Raw genomic sequence first — 17,672 nt, 5'->3', positions numbered from 1 at the left:
GATGAAGGACTGCAATGGCTTCACACAGGGCAAGGCAGGCAGGCAGGCAGGAAGTAAAATCCTTCAGAAAGAAGGGTTTGCTTTTCTTCACTGAAGGCTCACATGGTATTGATTGGTACTGAGGGGTGCTTGTCTCATCCCAGTGATTGAGCAGTGACTGGAAAGAAATAGGGGTGATAAAGGAGGGAAAGGATGCCACTGGGAAATGCAGTAGACGTGGCTCAAACTTTTCCGGCCAAGTAGAGTTGCTGCAGGTTTATTGATTTTCTTTTTGAAATACAATTTGAAAGGCTTCTCTCAAGTTCGTGAGTGAGAACATTTTTAAGTAAGGCTGTGGCAAAGACATGTTTATGGTTGACACTGTGTCATTTCCCAGTTTATGGTACCTGTTTGGGGAATATGTTTATATCCTTCTTAGTGCTGGCATTTACCAAGCGAAGACGCCACTTGGCAAGGGTGATTTATTTTTTGCACCATTATGCTTTGAAAGACTTTCAGGTTACAAGAAATCTTTGGAATTAGGACCCATGATTTGAAGATTAATAACAGTAATTACAGGGCTCTGTTATAGCAGAAAAAGCTATAGTTTGCCTGTGATATTGAATATGAAAGGTCCCTGGTCCAAGGGAATAATAAAAGCTGTTCTTTCTACAAGGGTAGCCGGTAACAGGAAGACACTGTCTCCCTGGAAAAAAAACACAGCAGTGGTGGCAGTGGTGAGGGTTAAAGTGTGTGTGTGTGTGTGTGTGTGTGTGTGTGTGTGTGTGTTAGAAGCTATGGTGATTCTCTGTAACCTGGCCCTAAAGACCAATTCAGGTCATAATCACTTTTGTTTGATCTTTCTTTCTGTCATGCCAACACTCACCCGGGAAATTAGGATTGTTTTGACCCTTTCTCCCCAGCCACATACTTCAAAGTTTGCAGTGATTCAAAATGTTCCCTCCAGTAGCTGCTGCTGACAGACCTGCAATCTGGTTAGGCAGCAGTTGCGGTGATATTCATTTCTCTTGATGATAAGTGGCCAGAATTGGGTAGAGACTGGAAAGCCCAGTCATATGTTGGAAGGACAAGAACTGTCCCTCCAAAAAACCCTTAAGCACTGATGGTGATGGAAAATGGCAAAGTTAAAAGCAACTCTAATGGTTCTCTCCTATTAACAACTTTTCAGGGGGCCCTTTTGGACATAGGGAGGGGAAAAGTGAAGAGAAAACAAGATTGGGAAAAAACTATCTAGAAGTGAGCTGGAATGGAGGCAAGAGCATAGGAAAATATGGGGAAAAAGGTAAAGAGTGACCCGGAAAATGAAAGAGGGAGAAAGAAGTGGTGAGAACAGAGGAGAATAAGTTGGCAGGAAGAAGTTGAAAAGGCTAGCGGCACTGACTGACAGGAAACAGAGTGACGAAGAGGGAATACAAAAAAAGGGATAGAGAAAAGGAGCCCAGAAAAGCACTCCCGTCTTTATTTCATCTTCCTCCTTACTCAAAAGTGGGACTTGGAATTCAAGCTCAAATACAGGATCTCAGGGTTGAATCAACCATGCTCTTTTTTAAATTGAAGCATAATTAACATGTAATGCTATATCGGTTTTAGGTGTACAATATAATGATTCAGCTTTCTATATATTACCTAGTGCTCATCAAGATAAAGGTACTCTTGATCACCTTTATTTACTTTAATTATCTCCCTCCACTCACCTCCCCTCTGACAACCACCAGTTTGTTCTCTGTATTTAAGAGTCTGGTTTTTCATTTGTCTCTTTTTTTTCTTTTGTTTCTTAAATTCCATATAAGAGCGAAGTCATATGGTATTTGTCTTTCTCTGACTGACTTATTTTACTTAGGTCCATCACAGAGTAAAGATCTGTATGTGAGACCTGAAACCATAAAACTTCTGGAAGAAAATGTAGGTGGTAATTCCTTTGACATCAGCTATAGAAACATTTTTCTAGATATGTCTGCTCAGGCAAGGAAAACAAAAGCAAAATTAAACTATTGAAAACATACCAAAATGAAAGCTTTTTCATAGCAAAAGAAACCATCAAGAAAACAAAAAGGCAACCTATCAAATGAGAGAAGATATTTGGAAATGATAGACCTGATGAAGGGTTAATATCCAAAATATACAAAAAATTTATACAACTCAATATCTAAAAAACAATACACTTTAAAAATAAAAGATACAGTTAGAAATATGGAAACAGAAGGGTTGTATTTCAAAGCAATCCTCAGGATACTCAAGAAAGATAATAATGCCAAGTCTTAAGTATGAAAGGGAATAAGGAAGCCTAGGTTTGGACAGTCATGCAGGATATTCAGTGACTGGGGAGTACATTACCTTGTCATCTCCTCAGAGACTCTAAAATCCTCCCTGGTACTTCTGTGTGAACACCATCTGGTGAACTTCTGCATCTCTCTATTCCTGCTTTCATCCTTGTCTCCAATTACCAATTCTTTTTTTTTTTTTTTTTAAAGCTTACTGGTTTATTTTGGGGGGAGAGAGAGAGAGAGAGAGAGAGAGAAAGAGAGAGAGAGAGAGAGAGAGAGAGGAAGCATGTACATGCACCTATGTGTGTGGGGGAGGGGCAGAGGGAGAGAGAGAATCCCAAGCAGGCTCCACACACTGTCAGTGCAGAGTCCAATGTGGAGCTCAAACCCATGAACCATGAGATCACAACCTGAGCCAAGATCAAGAGTTGGACACTTAACTGACTGAGCCAGCCAGGTGCCCCTTCAATTACCAATTCTATCTTTAATCTCTTTCCTTCCCCCTTCTCTCTTCTTTATCTGTGGTAGATGGGATTATGGTTCCCAAATCCTCACGCTCCCTGTATCCAAACTTGCCATGTGATTTTTCAATTCTTACCACTAGAGGCAGAGTGTGTACTTTTCACTCTGACTTTGGGCTTGGCTGTGTAACTTTGACCAATGAGATTTTGGCAGATATGATGCAAAAGCAGTGGCTTCAAATATACTTACATGATTGGACCTTCTCTCTTGTGCTTTTGCTATTGACATGAGAAGTGTGTGTTCCAGGTATCCTTCAGGTTCTCAAAGAATGAGACGCACACAGAGTAGACCTGAACTAAACAGGGGCCATGGAGCCAAGCCAACCAGAGCTCATCCAAGATCAGGAGAACTGTTCTAGCTGCATGAGTGGGAAATAAATGTTTTCAGACATTTCTTAAAGTCCTCACACTTCAAGGCCACTAGGCAGCCACCCTAATAAACTCTAGGGCTGGGCACTAGACAACTAGGAACAGCCCCATTACCCAGAGCTCACCAAAGTTATTCAAATTAGACAACACACAGGAGGCCTAAGAAACTCAGACAACCACATTTGATTTGCCATACAAATTGTGCCCTAAACTTCCAACTTGCTGTTACCCTGTCCCTGGGTGCAAACCCCTGTGGCCCTGCCTGGGGGTCGTCTCTCATTTGAAGTTATGAGAAATGAAGAGTTCTGTCTTTCATCTATCCGACTGACTGTATGTTGGGTCCTACCATCAAATCAATCTCTAAATCTTATAAAATAGTTGTTGTTATCAATAGTTTGTCTGATACAGTGACCACAATTTAAACATGTGAAGAAAAAGAAACTATTTTGTCAGACTTAGCTACTAGCTTCTCTGTTGGGCAAAACTTGTACTTCAATCTTGTACTTTATAGGTTAGTCTATCAACTGATCACTTTTGGGTCAAGTGCCATCCTCTAAACTATTCTGTTGTGGGGCGCCTGGGTGGCTCTGTCAGTTAAGCGTCTGACTTTGGCTCAGGTCATGATCTCACGGTTCCTGAGTTCGAGCCCCTCGTTGGGCTCTGTGCTGATAGCTCAGAGCCTGAAGACTGCTTCAGATTCTGTGTCTCCCTCTCTCTGTGCCCCTCCCCTGCTCACACTCTGTCTCTCTCTGCCTCTCAAAAATGAACAAACATTTAAAAATGTTAAACTATTCTGTTGTGGACAGAGTAGTCAAATCATGAGGTAGAAAACATGGGTTTCTGTGCTGAAGGAATAGCCTAGGACCACTTTTCTCAGCCTAACTGGCTTGTATAACAAAACCACCCTGCCTTTTTTTTTCTCCTCAAACTTCAGCTTTATTGTTATAGGTGATGTGAATTTTGTGGTGTTTATATAAGGTTCTAGTAAATCAAATATTATGAAGTATGAAATAATCATAGGACATTTTATTCATATTGGGAGAGGTACTGGGAAGAAAACTTGATTTCCTTCAATAAATAGTATAAACCAATCACTTCATTTCCATTCCTCTAACTCCTCTCTGTTCTAGGGTAGAGAAGTCTATACAGTTGGAAAACCTGCCCTACTTTAACTATTATGTTATTAGTTCAGACGCTGTTGACTACTCTCTCTGGGCTTCAGTTTCCAAATATGAGAACTAGTATTATAAACAGACATGAAAAGTCTTTATAAAAGCAAATGATACACAATGGATATTTATAATCCTGGGTTAATAGGTTACTCACAAGATTTCAGAATAAATACTGTCAAGAGTTTCACCAACTAATTTCTAACAAGAAATCTTTACCTAATTGAAAAGCCCATCTTGTGACAGATGTCAGGAAGCTCCCTAAAATGTTTACCATTTATGTGGGAATGTCTGACACTTATTTGGTGGACAAATATCTTTATCCACATGATTCCACATGATTCCACATGATTCTACATGACCTGAAATCTAATCCCTGGGGTAAGTCTAAAATGAAAAATAAATTTAGGAAGAGGTTGGATGCCATAACTCTGTAGAAGCTTTGATTTCACCTATTACTGTTTGATGACTCAGAATTCCATCATTTGCATTTGTGAGGCATTTGTCTTACATTTTATTCAGTAGCCATGCCTTCTGTATGTTCCATACAAGAAGAAATAATAATTACATGTTTCAGGGGGAATGGTTTGGCAGCAAGGTGTGTGAGGTTTGAACTCAGATATCCTATGTTTTGGATTCTGGTCAAGTTATTTAGTTTTAATACCTTAGAGAATTTGTTTAATTTCTGTGAACCTAATTTTCTCATCTTTAAATTAGGATAATAATCCCTATGTCATAGAATTATCAAGGCTAGGGAGGGGCATGATGCATGTAAAATATGTACCGCATCTTTGGCACATAGTGGGTACTCAAATTATTGTTATATCTAAAAGGTCGATAAATAAGAAAAAAGTCAATGGGAATGAAAGGACAATAATAAAATAGCAAAAGATGATAACATTAAAAAGGGAAGAATTAACTTTCTTTCCATAAATAATTTTAAAACAAGAAACAAAGAAAATATCATATCTCTATAAGAACTCAACAAAGATGAAAAACTCAGCTGTAGCCTATTCATTCACTAATTCACTTGATTATTCACATATTTTTGATACCTACCATGTACTCGGCAGTGTGGAAGTGACTGTAGCAGTAGCAAAAAAGATATATGTAGCAAAAAGATATATGAGGCATGCACCGAGCCATTAAGAACTTTCTATTCCGGTAAGAGAGATGAGATATTGTTATAAATAACTATTAGCCAACATGTCCCAAAGAACCTGCCATGAAAAATCTAATCTTAGGAAACCTAGAGTTCTATGGTCAAATTAGTTTAGAAAAAATACACAGCATATTTCTCACCCACCCTTGAAAATTCACAAATTGAAATTCTTCTGAGTACTCTGAGGATCCTGTGTAACTAGTATCTATATTATGTGTAGGAAATAAATGTTTATTACTTTACGTATCTTTCTCCCCCAACTCACCCCTATAAACAACTTGTGAGAATACTGTTGTGTGGATCAAATTTTGTAAAATATTTTTTGTAAGTAAAGGCAGAATGTAACAAACAGCACAGGAGAGAGGTCAATAATGTAAAGTGTTCTATTCACAGTGTGCAGATGGGGGAAAGATGCTTCTCTGTGTGAGAGGGAACTACAGGATTATGGAAAGCGCCATATTACAGTGAAGTTCAAAGTGTGGCTAAGAACAGCAGAAGTAGAAACTGGCTGGAGAAATGTCTGAATTAAAAGGAGAGATGAGGTTTAGAAGGTCTGTGGGGGCCAAAATACTGATCTATTACATATGAGAAAAGAATTTTATTTGTTTTGTGTGGCTCTACTTAGCAGCAGAAGTAGCAGCAGCAGCAGCAAGGAGATAGATTTTTGAATAAATACGCGAGGGCGCTCTAAGAAACAGAACAGAGTGTAAACAGAGTAGGTAGTAGGTGTCTTGACCCTGGAGGTGTTTCAGCAGAGGCTAGACAACGGGATAAACACACACACTGAATCTTGTGCCAAATAATTGGTGGGATGAACAGATCCCTGAGGAAAGTCAACTTGAAGTCAGTCTTCACTTCCATGAGCTAAAAGTCTGTTTCTGCCAGCTCTAAAGAGCTGTTGAAGATTTTGAGCAGAAAGACTCATGACCCGGACTGTGTGTGGAAAGATTAATTTTATAGCTCTGTGCGGGGTGTTTTAGAAAAAGCCAATAAATACGTGGCAAAGAGGCCACCACAAAGAATCATGCGCAAGCACCATAATCATCCACTTTTCTACCAACAGAGATGGCATTCAAATTCCTCCTCCTGCCTTCCTTTGAGAGAGAAGGCCTTCTTTATAGAAGAAGTGGGAAGTATGGTGGACTTGAGTTCATTTGCCTGGCCTTCCATGGAATTTAATTTGAAATTTACCATGTGGTCCAGTAATAAAGAAGTGGGTATTCTTTTATAAATTCATTTTATTTACTTATTTAAAACTTTATTTATTTATTCTGAGAGAGACAGAGACAGCACAAGGAGGGGAGGGGCAAAGAGAGAGGGAGAGAGAGAATCCCAAGCAGGCTCTGTGCTGTCAGTGCAGAACCTGACATGGGTCTTAAACTCATGAAACCATGAAATCATGACCTGAGCTGAAACCAAGAGTTGGAGGCTTTACCGACTGAGCCACCCAGGCACCCCAAGAGGTGGGTATTAGTTTATGCTTTGTAACAGATGTAACTTTTTACTCTCACAAAATATTGACATCATAAAAATTATTAATAAAGTCTATCAAGACATTGGAAGGACATTCTTCGTGTTGAATAATATTCTGTAATAAAACCACTTATGCAAATACAGGACATTTGTGGGAAAATGAGAATGTTAGTTACATGAAGTATACCTCAACTTCTGTGAGATTTCATTTCCTTTTTTTGAAAAAAAACTTGATAATCATATATTCCTTCATAATAATAGTTACTGAGTGCCTACTAAGTGTCAGGCACGATGCATGATATCTACTATTTATTATTACACTCAAACATTAAGGTAATAGCAATACTAAAGCTTTAAAATTCACATGAAGCTAAGCTAATATTTGGATGGTATTACAGGGAAGCACTCCTGACAACTGCAAAACAATTGCAGAATAGGACACAGGACACCACATTATTAATAGTTGCATAAAAGGATACACAACCAATTCTGGGCTCTTTAATAACGATAAGGCTAGGATACTGCTCAGGCCCAAAGCCTACATGGTGGGGTGAGGAGGTGGCTTCTCTTCCCTCCTCTAATGCTTCCCTAAGCTTGTACAGACATGCCTACCAAGAAGCAGTATTGCCTTTCAAATGTACCGCGAACCAACATATGTTAACAGCCAGAGTGACATTTGTTTACCAACCAGAGAGTGTTAAGGCATAGGGCAGTATACATAGTTTCTTCAGATGGTCATTAGTTTCAGAATTTCCAGAAAAACTCTCCCAGTCCCAGCTGCTCAGAGAACAGCTTCTCTGAGCTCTTAGTCAGGGGAGGAGGGTTCTCCCATTTCCTTTCAAACCATATAAACACAAGGGCAGTCATACATATAACCTTATGGCTATTCACTTTCAAATATAGAGAATAAAATAATTATTTGTGATATTCCTTACTTGATAACCACTATTCAACACTAAGTATGTGCCAGGAATTTCTGTTGGGTGTAGAACCTATAGAAATCAGGAAAACCATAGTTTCATGTCCCTGAGGAATAACTAGACAAGGAAAACTACCCTGTAGTTAAGGTTTAGGGGGTCTGTGGGGCCACCTAGTCAAAGATTTTCATTTTTCAGATCAAAGACCCAAGAGCAAAGAAGGCCACTTACTTTCAAAATTACATGTGATGCTAGGGATGCAAGTCAACCAGCACCTGGGCCAGTGTTCTTTGAACTCTCAATGTCAGCAGAAACTAATATATCTCGCTTAATTTATCTATTACTAATTTACCTCCTTTGCCTTTCTTTTTATTTGTTTTAAAGCCACTGGCCTTTCTGCCCCACATTGACATGATTTTTCTCTACCCTCATGATTTTACTACCAAGTCCCTGATCAATCCCTTGAACCCCTTTTCTCCTTCCCACCTGAGCTCTTAAGAGTTTCTTGAGGATCTTACTTGATCACTGTTTCTCCGCCACCTCTAGCTGATTAGGTTCCCTGTGCCAGGCTGTCATTGTTCCTGAACTGATTGCAGATAATGCTGCCTCACCTTTTTGTACAGGTAAGAAGAACATACATTAAATAATAATTAGCTACCTCACATTTGTCTCCCTTAGCTATGCAGTCTTTGGCATTTCCCAGTCCTCTGTGATTACAAGCAAATCATGTCCACATCTATTACTGCTTCCTTGGATATTGTTCCGGTATTAAAAAAGAAATCTCACTGTATACATTTCTGTTTCTGATTGAGCTCTCTGTCCTGGAACTGATGTAAATTTCTTTTTGTCCCTGGGAATGCATGCATGTTTACTCCCTACCTTTCCATGATCATCTGTTCTTTCTTTCAATCTGGATGAGCCTATTGTTCAATACTGTTCAATAGTCAAGAATATGATAGAGATTGTGTCAGGATTTAAATTTGTCTTTTTTTCAGGATAGTTCAAAATTATATTGTTTTCCTCTTTACATTCATTTTCATTAAGTCTTACTTATCAGACTGCATATACAAACATTATTTAATTTCTTTCTTTTGGTCTTTATTCAACATATGCCTATTACTAGGAACTCTAATATTTAGAATGGACATAGAGATAAAAGACATTTTCCCTGTATTGAGTCATGGGGGCAAAGCCAGGCAAGTAAATCAACAATAACTCTACAATGTGATACATAGTGTAACGGAGTTAAAGACAGAGTGTTACAGTGTAACAGGAGGGATAATAGATCTTCAATCCTTCTTGGGGTGGGAGAACCAAAGCCTTGACAAAATAGTAGATACTTAAACTAAGTGTTGAGTGTTGAAAGAAAAGAGCAATTGACAGAAAGGGAGTGTTGTGTCATTTTGCAGCTGGGGAAACTGAAGACTAAATAAAACATTGTTATTCTCAAAAGCACAGGGTCAAGATTCTAAGAGATAGTTTATAGAGAAAACATACAACCCACTGGGAGAAAGTTGGATGCATTCTGTGAAAGTTTTTGGTATCCAAATTCCACGTGGGATTTCAGCATCTTTCAAATCCCTTCTTATCTTTCAATTATTGGAAGGATACAATTTTGTAATATTTTAAGAATTTTATTTCATACAAAAAAAACTTAGAAGAGTTTTAGACAAGTTAATACAATGTTTTAGCAGGTGTGTGTTCTATAGATGAGAGGGAATCACTGAAGATATTTGAGAAAGGCACCTGTATTGACAAAAGGTGTCTTTACTGAAGCTATTCTGTCAGGGACATTAGGACACAATTTTGCATCAGGAACAATTTGGAGGAAGTGATAATAGTTTGTAGGTGAGACAAACCAAGACTAACATTATTTCAACAAGATTAAAAGTGAAAGCCTAAATCAGAGAGTCAATTTAAATAACAGACCAGGGTGGCCAATTGAATAAAAAATCATTCTGCATTACTAAATATGAGCGAATTCAGAAAATGTTGTTCTTCCTTAGTTCTCAATACTTTTCTGTTTATGAATTGGAACTTCTAGGTATGATAAGAACATGAACACAACCTTTAAAATGTACCCACCTGGTGGTCTCACCTACCAAACTGAAAAACCAAATTTATAAATGGAGAAGATGTGTCCTAAAACTGTGTTAAGAATTACATTTGGGAAAGATGCTTTCCACACACAATAAATTTGAACTATTTCCTATATTAAATGTAATGTTAATGGTATTCTATTGAAACAAGAGACCAAGTGCTGACAGTGACAAAAACACAGGTTACCAGGAGTTAAAGGAAAGGGTCCTGGTTTGGTGCATTCCTCTTCAAAATGTAAGAAATAAAGACACAAGCAGAAAAGTGTCTAGATCCTAGACAGATCCTAGTACTCTAACAGGTCAGTGTGGCAATAGTTTAGCAACATTAGAGAGTAATAATATTGGAAGAACTGAGGTATCCTGTGGTGAGTGAAGGAAGTAGAGACCAGTCAATGTAACTGAAAATAGTCACTGAACAGGTGGGCAGCAGTAGTGGGAACCTCTTGGCATTGCCAAAATGTGTACCTGGCATAGATTGAGCCCAAATCCAAAGTTGGATATAAATATTTGCCTTCAAGTGCAGGTTTTAAATCAAAGACAGAGAAGAAACTATCGTGAAAGTGTTATTTCTGGCATTACCAAGGACCTGGCTTTCTCGTTACTTCCCTTAGGCTACTGAATCACTGAATTGCTTATTTCAATTTGTCAACCGGCCTACCTATTTGAGATGTGAGAAGAGTGATTTTTATAGCAACCAAATGGAAAGGGACGACATTCCAGGAGAATTTAAGCCACCTTATTTGCTCAGGAAGCATTGATCCAATTAAAAATCATTTGCGAAAGTGAGACAGAGTGGGAGAGCAAGAGGAAAATGAAAGCAGCTTATGGCGGGGAAAAAGAATCTGGATTCAAAGAGCACAATATTGACTCTAACAATGCAGAAGAATACACATCTACTTTTTTAAATCTCTGAAAAAATGAAGTACTGTTAAGAACTATCTCCTATATGTATTCAGTATAATTGAAAAAATTGGAGTGTAGAAGAAATAAAGATGAGATAGCATGATGGTCAAGACTCTGGTTGCAATTTACTGTAACCCATCACAAAACAGCTTAAACTAAATAGAAAATTCATTGGCTAGCCTTACTTTTAAGTCCAGAAAAGACTAACTACAGTCACAGCTGGGTCTAGATGCTCAAATAATGCCTTAAGAATATAGGGCTTCTCATCTCCTTCTCTGGGCTTTGTCTTGCAGTCTTAATTCTTAAGCAGATTCTCCTCAAATGATGCTCCTCAGCAACCACAGTTAAAAGCTATTTCCCAGGGCGCCTGGGTGGCTCAGTCAGTTGAGCGTCCGACCTCGGCTCAGGTCATGATCTCATGGTTCATGAGTTCCAGCCCTGCGTTGGACTCTGTGCTGACAGCTCAGAGCCTGGAACCTGCTTTGGGTTCTGTATCTCCCTCTCTCTCTCTCTGCCCCTCTCCCACTAACTCTCTCTCTCTCAAAAATAAACAAAAACATTAAAAAAAATTAAAGCTATTTCCCTAATGGGCCCAGTAAAAACAGTCCTTTACTAAGATCCTATATTTTCACTCAGGACACATACTCACAATACACAGAGAATAGTCAAATCTCTATCACACACAGCTTTGGGTATGGGAACAGGATGTACCCATCTATAACCCAGGAAATTAAAGTGAGGCCATGGTCATTCTGCAGCAGAAAATCAAGACACTGTTATTAGAAGAAGGTCAAAAGCATACCAGACAGAAAACAGTAAGTTTTCCACTACATTCCATGCTTTGGTAACACAAAGATTGCAGACCCATGTTTCCCTAAGACACATTAAAAAATAACACATCTAACATGATATCATTACTTCACATATTACTAAAAGTCTACTCACCTTATCTGTTCAAAGAGACGATATCAATTTCTGTGCTCCAAGACCTTTAAGTGATGTGCATCGTTCATTTTCCTTTGTCTAGACCAGATGGGAAATGAAAGCAACCATGATTAAAAAGGAAAAAAAACAAACTTATTTCAAAAAAGGGTAAAGAGTGTAACACTTTTAACAATCTCTAACACACACCATATCCTTAGAGAGCTATAACAAGGATTCCCTGTTCCGGTGGTAAAGCAGAGTCCATTGTGATAATCTTAGTAGGCCCCCAGTGAGGGTATCTAATGTCTATTATTCTCCACAGTTACATCTGAGATGGGCCAATGGGGAGAATTACCCTTAAACAGATTGAAATATTTCTATCACAACGCTTCTTGTTGGTGTCAGTTTGGCACCTTGGGGACTGAGAAATCAATAGTCTCTTTGAGCTAAGTTTGGACTTCTCTCAAAATGCAATTATCTTGAATGCCAGAGATTTTGTAGTGATGATTAAGACTGCCATCTGGCTTCTATTATCATGGAAATGTCTCAATCCCGTTGCCATCAATGAACCCATTTCTGTAATTGCATCTCCTGACATCAGCCCTGGTTTACAGAGGACCACCACCACTGTACTTCTCAGTGATGCTGGTACCCTAGCAGTGCAGTCTGGCCACCTTAGAAAATGGAGTGGGTTTTCTGGCTACATGGAGTGTTGTCACTCTAGCATGTCACTTCTCTGAGCCTCTTAATCTCCTCCTCCATCTTTGATGACAGAGGTCCTGGAATTAATTATCCTTCTCTGAAAGTAGATTTTCAATAAGTTGCTAGCATTTTAGGTGTAGAGGCACTTTTGTCACCAACTCTCAGGGTCCCTATCTGGATGTTAAATGTATACCATAATATAATGTTACCATGTCAACAGTCTCTCGTTTAACCAACTTTTGTTCTCCCTCTCATTCCTCGCTTGCTGGACCCAGTCCCATGCATTCTCTCTTGGCTCTCCTAAGTACTTATTAACTAGTTCCTGCAGCTCATTCAGGAGGCACTTTCCTATTTCCTTTTAGCAGGTATAGAATGTCTCCAACTGGGTCTTGTTAGTATCTAATCTATCAGTCTCGAGGCCAGGAGGGAAGGCGGGTTTTATCTTAAGGGGTGCATACACTCCATCTTCAGGCAAGAGTGAGGGTCTAGTCTTTGGCAGGGACAAATGAGACACTGCAGAAGTCTCCTGGGGGTTCAGGTGAATCTCATGGTTCTTTAGTGCATCAACCCAGAGGTTTTCCCACCCATCTGAATCTCAGGGTTTCACTCCTATCCAGCCATAGCCCTGTGGCATATCAGACTTGCCGGAGTGAATAATTCAGTCTTCAATAACATTCTCTTGCCCTTGTAATTCAGCTCAAGGTCTTAGTTTTTTCTGGCCCATGATTTCAAATTATGAGGTTCTTTATGTTCTGCCTAGAAGTCCTTCTGACTTTCACATCTAGCCTTAGATCTGTGATTAAGCACCCTCAGCCTTTCATTGTCTTTCTCCACTGTATCTACACTGTGCTGCAACAGACTACTTCCTTGGAACCCTCTAATCATTTGGGAAATTATGACAATTTTTACTAGCCGTGGGCTACTTGTAGTGGACTTACCACTAGTGATAGAGTTTTTCTTGTCAACTGGACAGCTGTAGAATCCTATTTTAGGGCTCTTTTCTCAGACTAGTCCTAGCAGCAATTGCTAGCACCCAGGTTTCCTTTTATATAGTTTAGTACATAACAAAATACCAAAAAAGTACACGAGTGCGTGGTTTCAGTCATCAGTTCAGCAGATATCATGCAACTTCTACTATAATCCAGCAACACAGATGTTGGCAATATACAGATTTATAAATCCATCCTTCTTGCTATTGTGGGTCCCCATTTCAATGTCAGAGAGACCATGTGAAAAGGTACTGACAGCACAATGTGACAAGGAGGAACCATATAATTTACCTGAAGTAAGGAGGTTACACTTGTTGCAAGCATGTGTATGGCATTCATTAGTCATTGTTGAGCTGGATAGTGAAGAATAGATATCTTCTAGGCCTATCTGGAAGATAAGATATTGCAGAGTCAGGAACCAACATGCACAAAACACAGTTACATGAAATATCCTGGTTTTAATTAATGAAACAATTAAGCAACTCTAATCTGAGAACACTTAGTGGCCATGTAAATAAAGAGAAGTGTATTAGTTAGAATTCATTCTTTTTGTTTTATTTTTTTTTATTTTATTTTTTTTTTTAATTTTACCTACTGTGATGTTTTGAAACGGTTCATTTTTTTTTTCAACGTTTATTTATTTTTGGGACAGAGAGAGACAGAGCATGAACGGGCGAGGGGCAGAGAGAGAGGGAGACACAGAGTCGGAAACAGGCTCCAGGCTCCGAGCCATCAGCCCAGAGCCTGATGCGGGGCTCGAACTCACGGACCGCAAGATCGTGACCTGGCTGAAGTCGGACGCTCAACCGACTGCGCCACCCAGGCGCCCCAATTTGTTTTATTTTTTTAATTGAGGTAAAGTCACATTATGTCAACTTAACCATTTAAAATAGCTAACTTTAAAGTAAATTAAAATTAATTTTAAAGTTTTTCATTAAAGTTAATTTTAAAGTGAACGAATCTGTGGAATTTAATCCATTCACCATGTTACTCAACAATCACCTCTGTCTAGTTCTAAAACATTTCCATCTCTCCAAACTAAAGCTCCATATTAATTAAACATTTAATCTCCATTCTCCCCTCTCCCCAACCCTGGAAATCACCAATCTGCTTTTGTTTTCTATGTTTACCTATTCTGGATATTCATATGAATGAATTTATATATGTGAACTTTTGTGTCTAGCTTCTTTCACTTAAAAAGTACTATTTTGGAGCTTAATACACATGGTAGCATGTAAGAGTACTTCATTCCTTTTGTGGTTGGATAATATTCCAGTGTATGTAATACCACATTTTATTTATCAATGTGTACAATGTGTACGAATATTTGTTTGAATCTGCTTTCGATTCTTTGGGTATATTCCTGGAGGGAGAATTGCTGGGTCATGAGGTAATTGTTTTACTTTTTGAGGAAATGCCAAATTCCACATGGCTGAAAAAATGATATTTCTACCATTTTAGCAATCAGATTTATTCTATTTCAGAGGTCAAGAAACTACCGTCTGCAGTTTCATGTAAATCAAGTTTTATTGGTATGTAGCCATTCCCATTCATTTACATATTCTCTATAGGGATTTAGGGATTCACAGCAGAACTGAAGAGATACAGAGGCAGTATAACCTGCAAAACCAGAAACATCTGGGCTTTTATCGAAAAAAAATTGATGAACACTTAATTTATTGGCCTGTCATCTTTTGCTTGGGCTTCCTACTCATAATCGCACATGGCTATTTTAGCTCTAGTCCTGAATCCAGCCATCAGGAAGGAGAAACAACAGAGAAAGGGATTGCCAGTCTCTTGAAAACAGCTTCCCTGAGGAATCTAACTTACATTTAATTATCATAAATTAGTCCCTAGTCCCTGACTAACTAAGAAGGAGGCTGGGAAATGCCATCTAGGGAACTAGGGAACTTAGCTAGGGAACTACCTAAAATTTGAGTTCACTTGACAAGGAAAAAGAGGGGAAAGAAGTATTTTAAATGACTATCCAGCTCTGGCACACAGCCAGCATTCACTGGCACTGGTACATACTCTAGAAGTATCTACAGTCCCATTGAGAATTATAGAATCCAGATAAGCAGGCAAGAAGGGAGAAAGTTCTTCAGGACCAAGGAAAGAATCTAAGAATCAATTAGAGTTCTTCTTACCCATCCCAATTACCTTATGACAATTAGAAATAGGTAGATAAGTAATAAATCTCTATCTTCCTTGATAAACTGAGTGATTTCTAAGTTCACTAGGTCTCATTTTCTGGTTAATTTAAAAGTCTGATTAAAGTTTTACCTCTCATAATTGAGATCAATGTAGCATCATCTCTAGTTCTAATTGGATTTTCAAGGTTTTTGCATTTGGAAAGGGATTGAAATTCAGAGAAGTTGTCAATGGCACAATTTGCAGGATTGGGATAACCCATCACTATTATTTTTCTGAAAGAAGAAGACATTAAATATTGTTTCTATATCAGCTTAGGGAGAAATACCTATAGAAAAAATAAGAATGAGAAAAAATGAACACAATGCAGTATTAACTCACACATATGTTTTAATGTGAGCAGACTCAGGAGTGTCAGGAGAATGCATTTATACTTGCAGAAGTTAGTAAATAAATTGATATTTATTGATAAAGATATAAATTGATAAAGATGTTTTAATTTGCTTAAGAATAGAAACATCAGCAAGAGGTGTTTGTGGTGTGAATTTTCACAAGTCCAGATATTAAAAGAGTAATTTAATAAAATATGCAATGTTATGAATTCATAACATGTACATAGTCCATCACTATGTTAGAAAGAAGAGAAAAGAGTGTTATATTTCAAGGAAATGTAGTATTCAGGGGCTTATTGATTTTTTCCTATCAGGGCCATTCTATTTCTAAATTGTGCTCATTTCTGCATAGAACAAATGGGAACTTTTTATGAGAATTGCAAAAGTCCAATGTTTTATTCTCCTTGCTTTTTAGTTTTTAATTTGCATAATGTAAATACTCTGCTTGGTATATAGTTCTATAAAGTTTGGCAACTGCTTAGACTTATGCAATTACTAACACACAATCAAGATGATGCAGAATTGTTCCATCACCCTCCAAAAGTTATCTTGTGATGCTCCTCTGTAGTCAATCTCTCTCTCCACAGTATGCAGTCTTTGGAGTTGTCTTACATCATTTAGTATACTGCGTTTAAGGTTCACCCACGTTGATGTGTGTATCAGTAGTGGCTTCCTTCTCCTGCTGAGTAGTGTTTCTTCATATGGACACATTATCATTTATCTATTACCAACTGAAGGGCATGTAGGTTGGATTTAATTTTACCAATTATGTATAAAGCTGCCATAAAACCTCACATATACATTTCTGTGTGAACATCAGTTTTCATGTATTTTGGGTCAACAGCTAGAATTCACAGCTGAATCATATGGTAAATGTATTTTTAATTTTATAGGAAACTGAAAACAGCCATAGTGGCTGTGCCATTTTGCCTTCTCACCAACAATGTATGAAAGTTCCAACTGCTCCACCAACTCTCCAGTTTTTGTTACTATCAAGTTTTTTTTCCCTTTCCTTTCCTTTTCTTTCTTTTTTCCCCTTCTCTGTGTCTCTTTGCCATTCTGACAGGCATGCAAAGTGATGCAAATCATTACTGTGATTTCAATTAGCATTTTCCTAATAATCGGTGATAATGAGCACTTTTTCAGGTGCTTAATTGTTATCCATATATTTTGGGGGGTAAAATGCCTATATCTTTTGCCTATATCTACAAAATGGATTTTATAGCTATGAACAGTTTTCGATGTGCAGAAAAATTGAGAATGTAATATCGAGAGCTCCTTTATGCTTCTCACCCAGTTTACCCTATTATTTAGTACATTTGTTACATTTAGTGAACCAATATTTATGTATTATTACTTTTTAATTTCTACTTAATTAATTTTTAAAATTTACATCCAACTTTTAGTGCAACAATGATTTCAGGAGTAGATTCCTTAATGCCCCTTGCCCATTTAGCCCATCCCCCCTCCCACAACCCTTCCAGTAATCTTCTGTTTGTTCTCCATATTTAAGAGTCTCTTATGTTTTATCCAACTCCCTGTTTTTATATTATTTTTGCTTCTCTTTCCTTATGTTCATCTGTTTTGTATCTTAAAGTCATCATATGAGTGACTCATATCATATGACTCTTATGATA

Source organism: Prionailurus viverrinus, chromosome A3 (genome assembly GCF_022837055.1).
Source record: "Prionailurus viverrinus isolate Anna chromosome A3, UM_Priviv_1.0, whole genome shotgun sequence".
NCBI classification, from domain to species: Eukaryota; Metazoa; Chordata; class Mammalia; order Carnivora; family Felidae; genus Prionailurus; species Prionailurus viverrinus.
The sequence above is the reverse complement of the archived record's forward strand: the minus strand, read 5'-3'. Positions refer to the sequence as shown.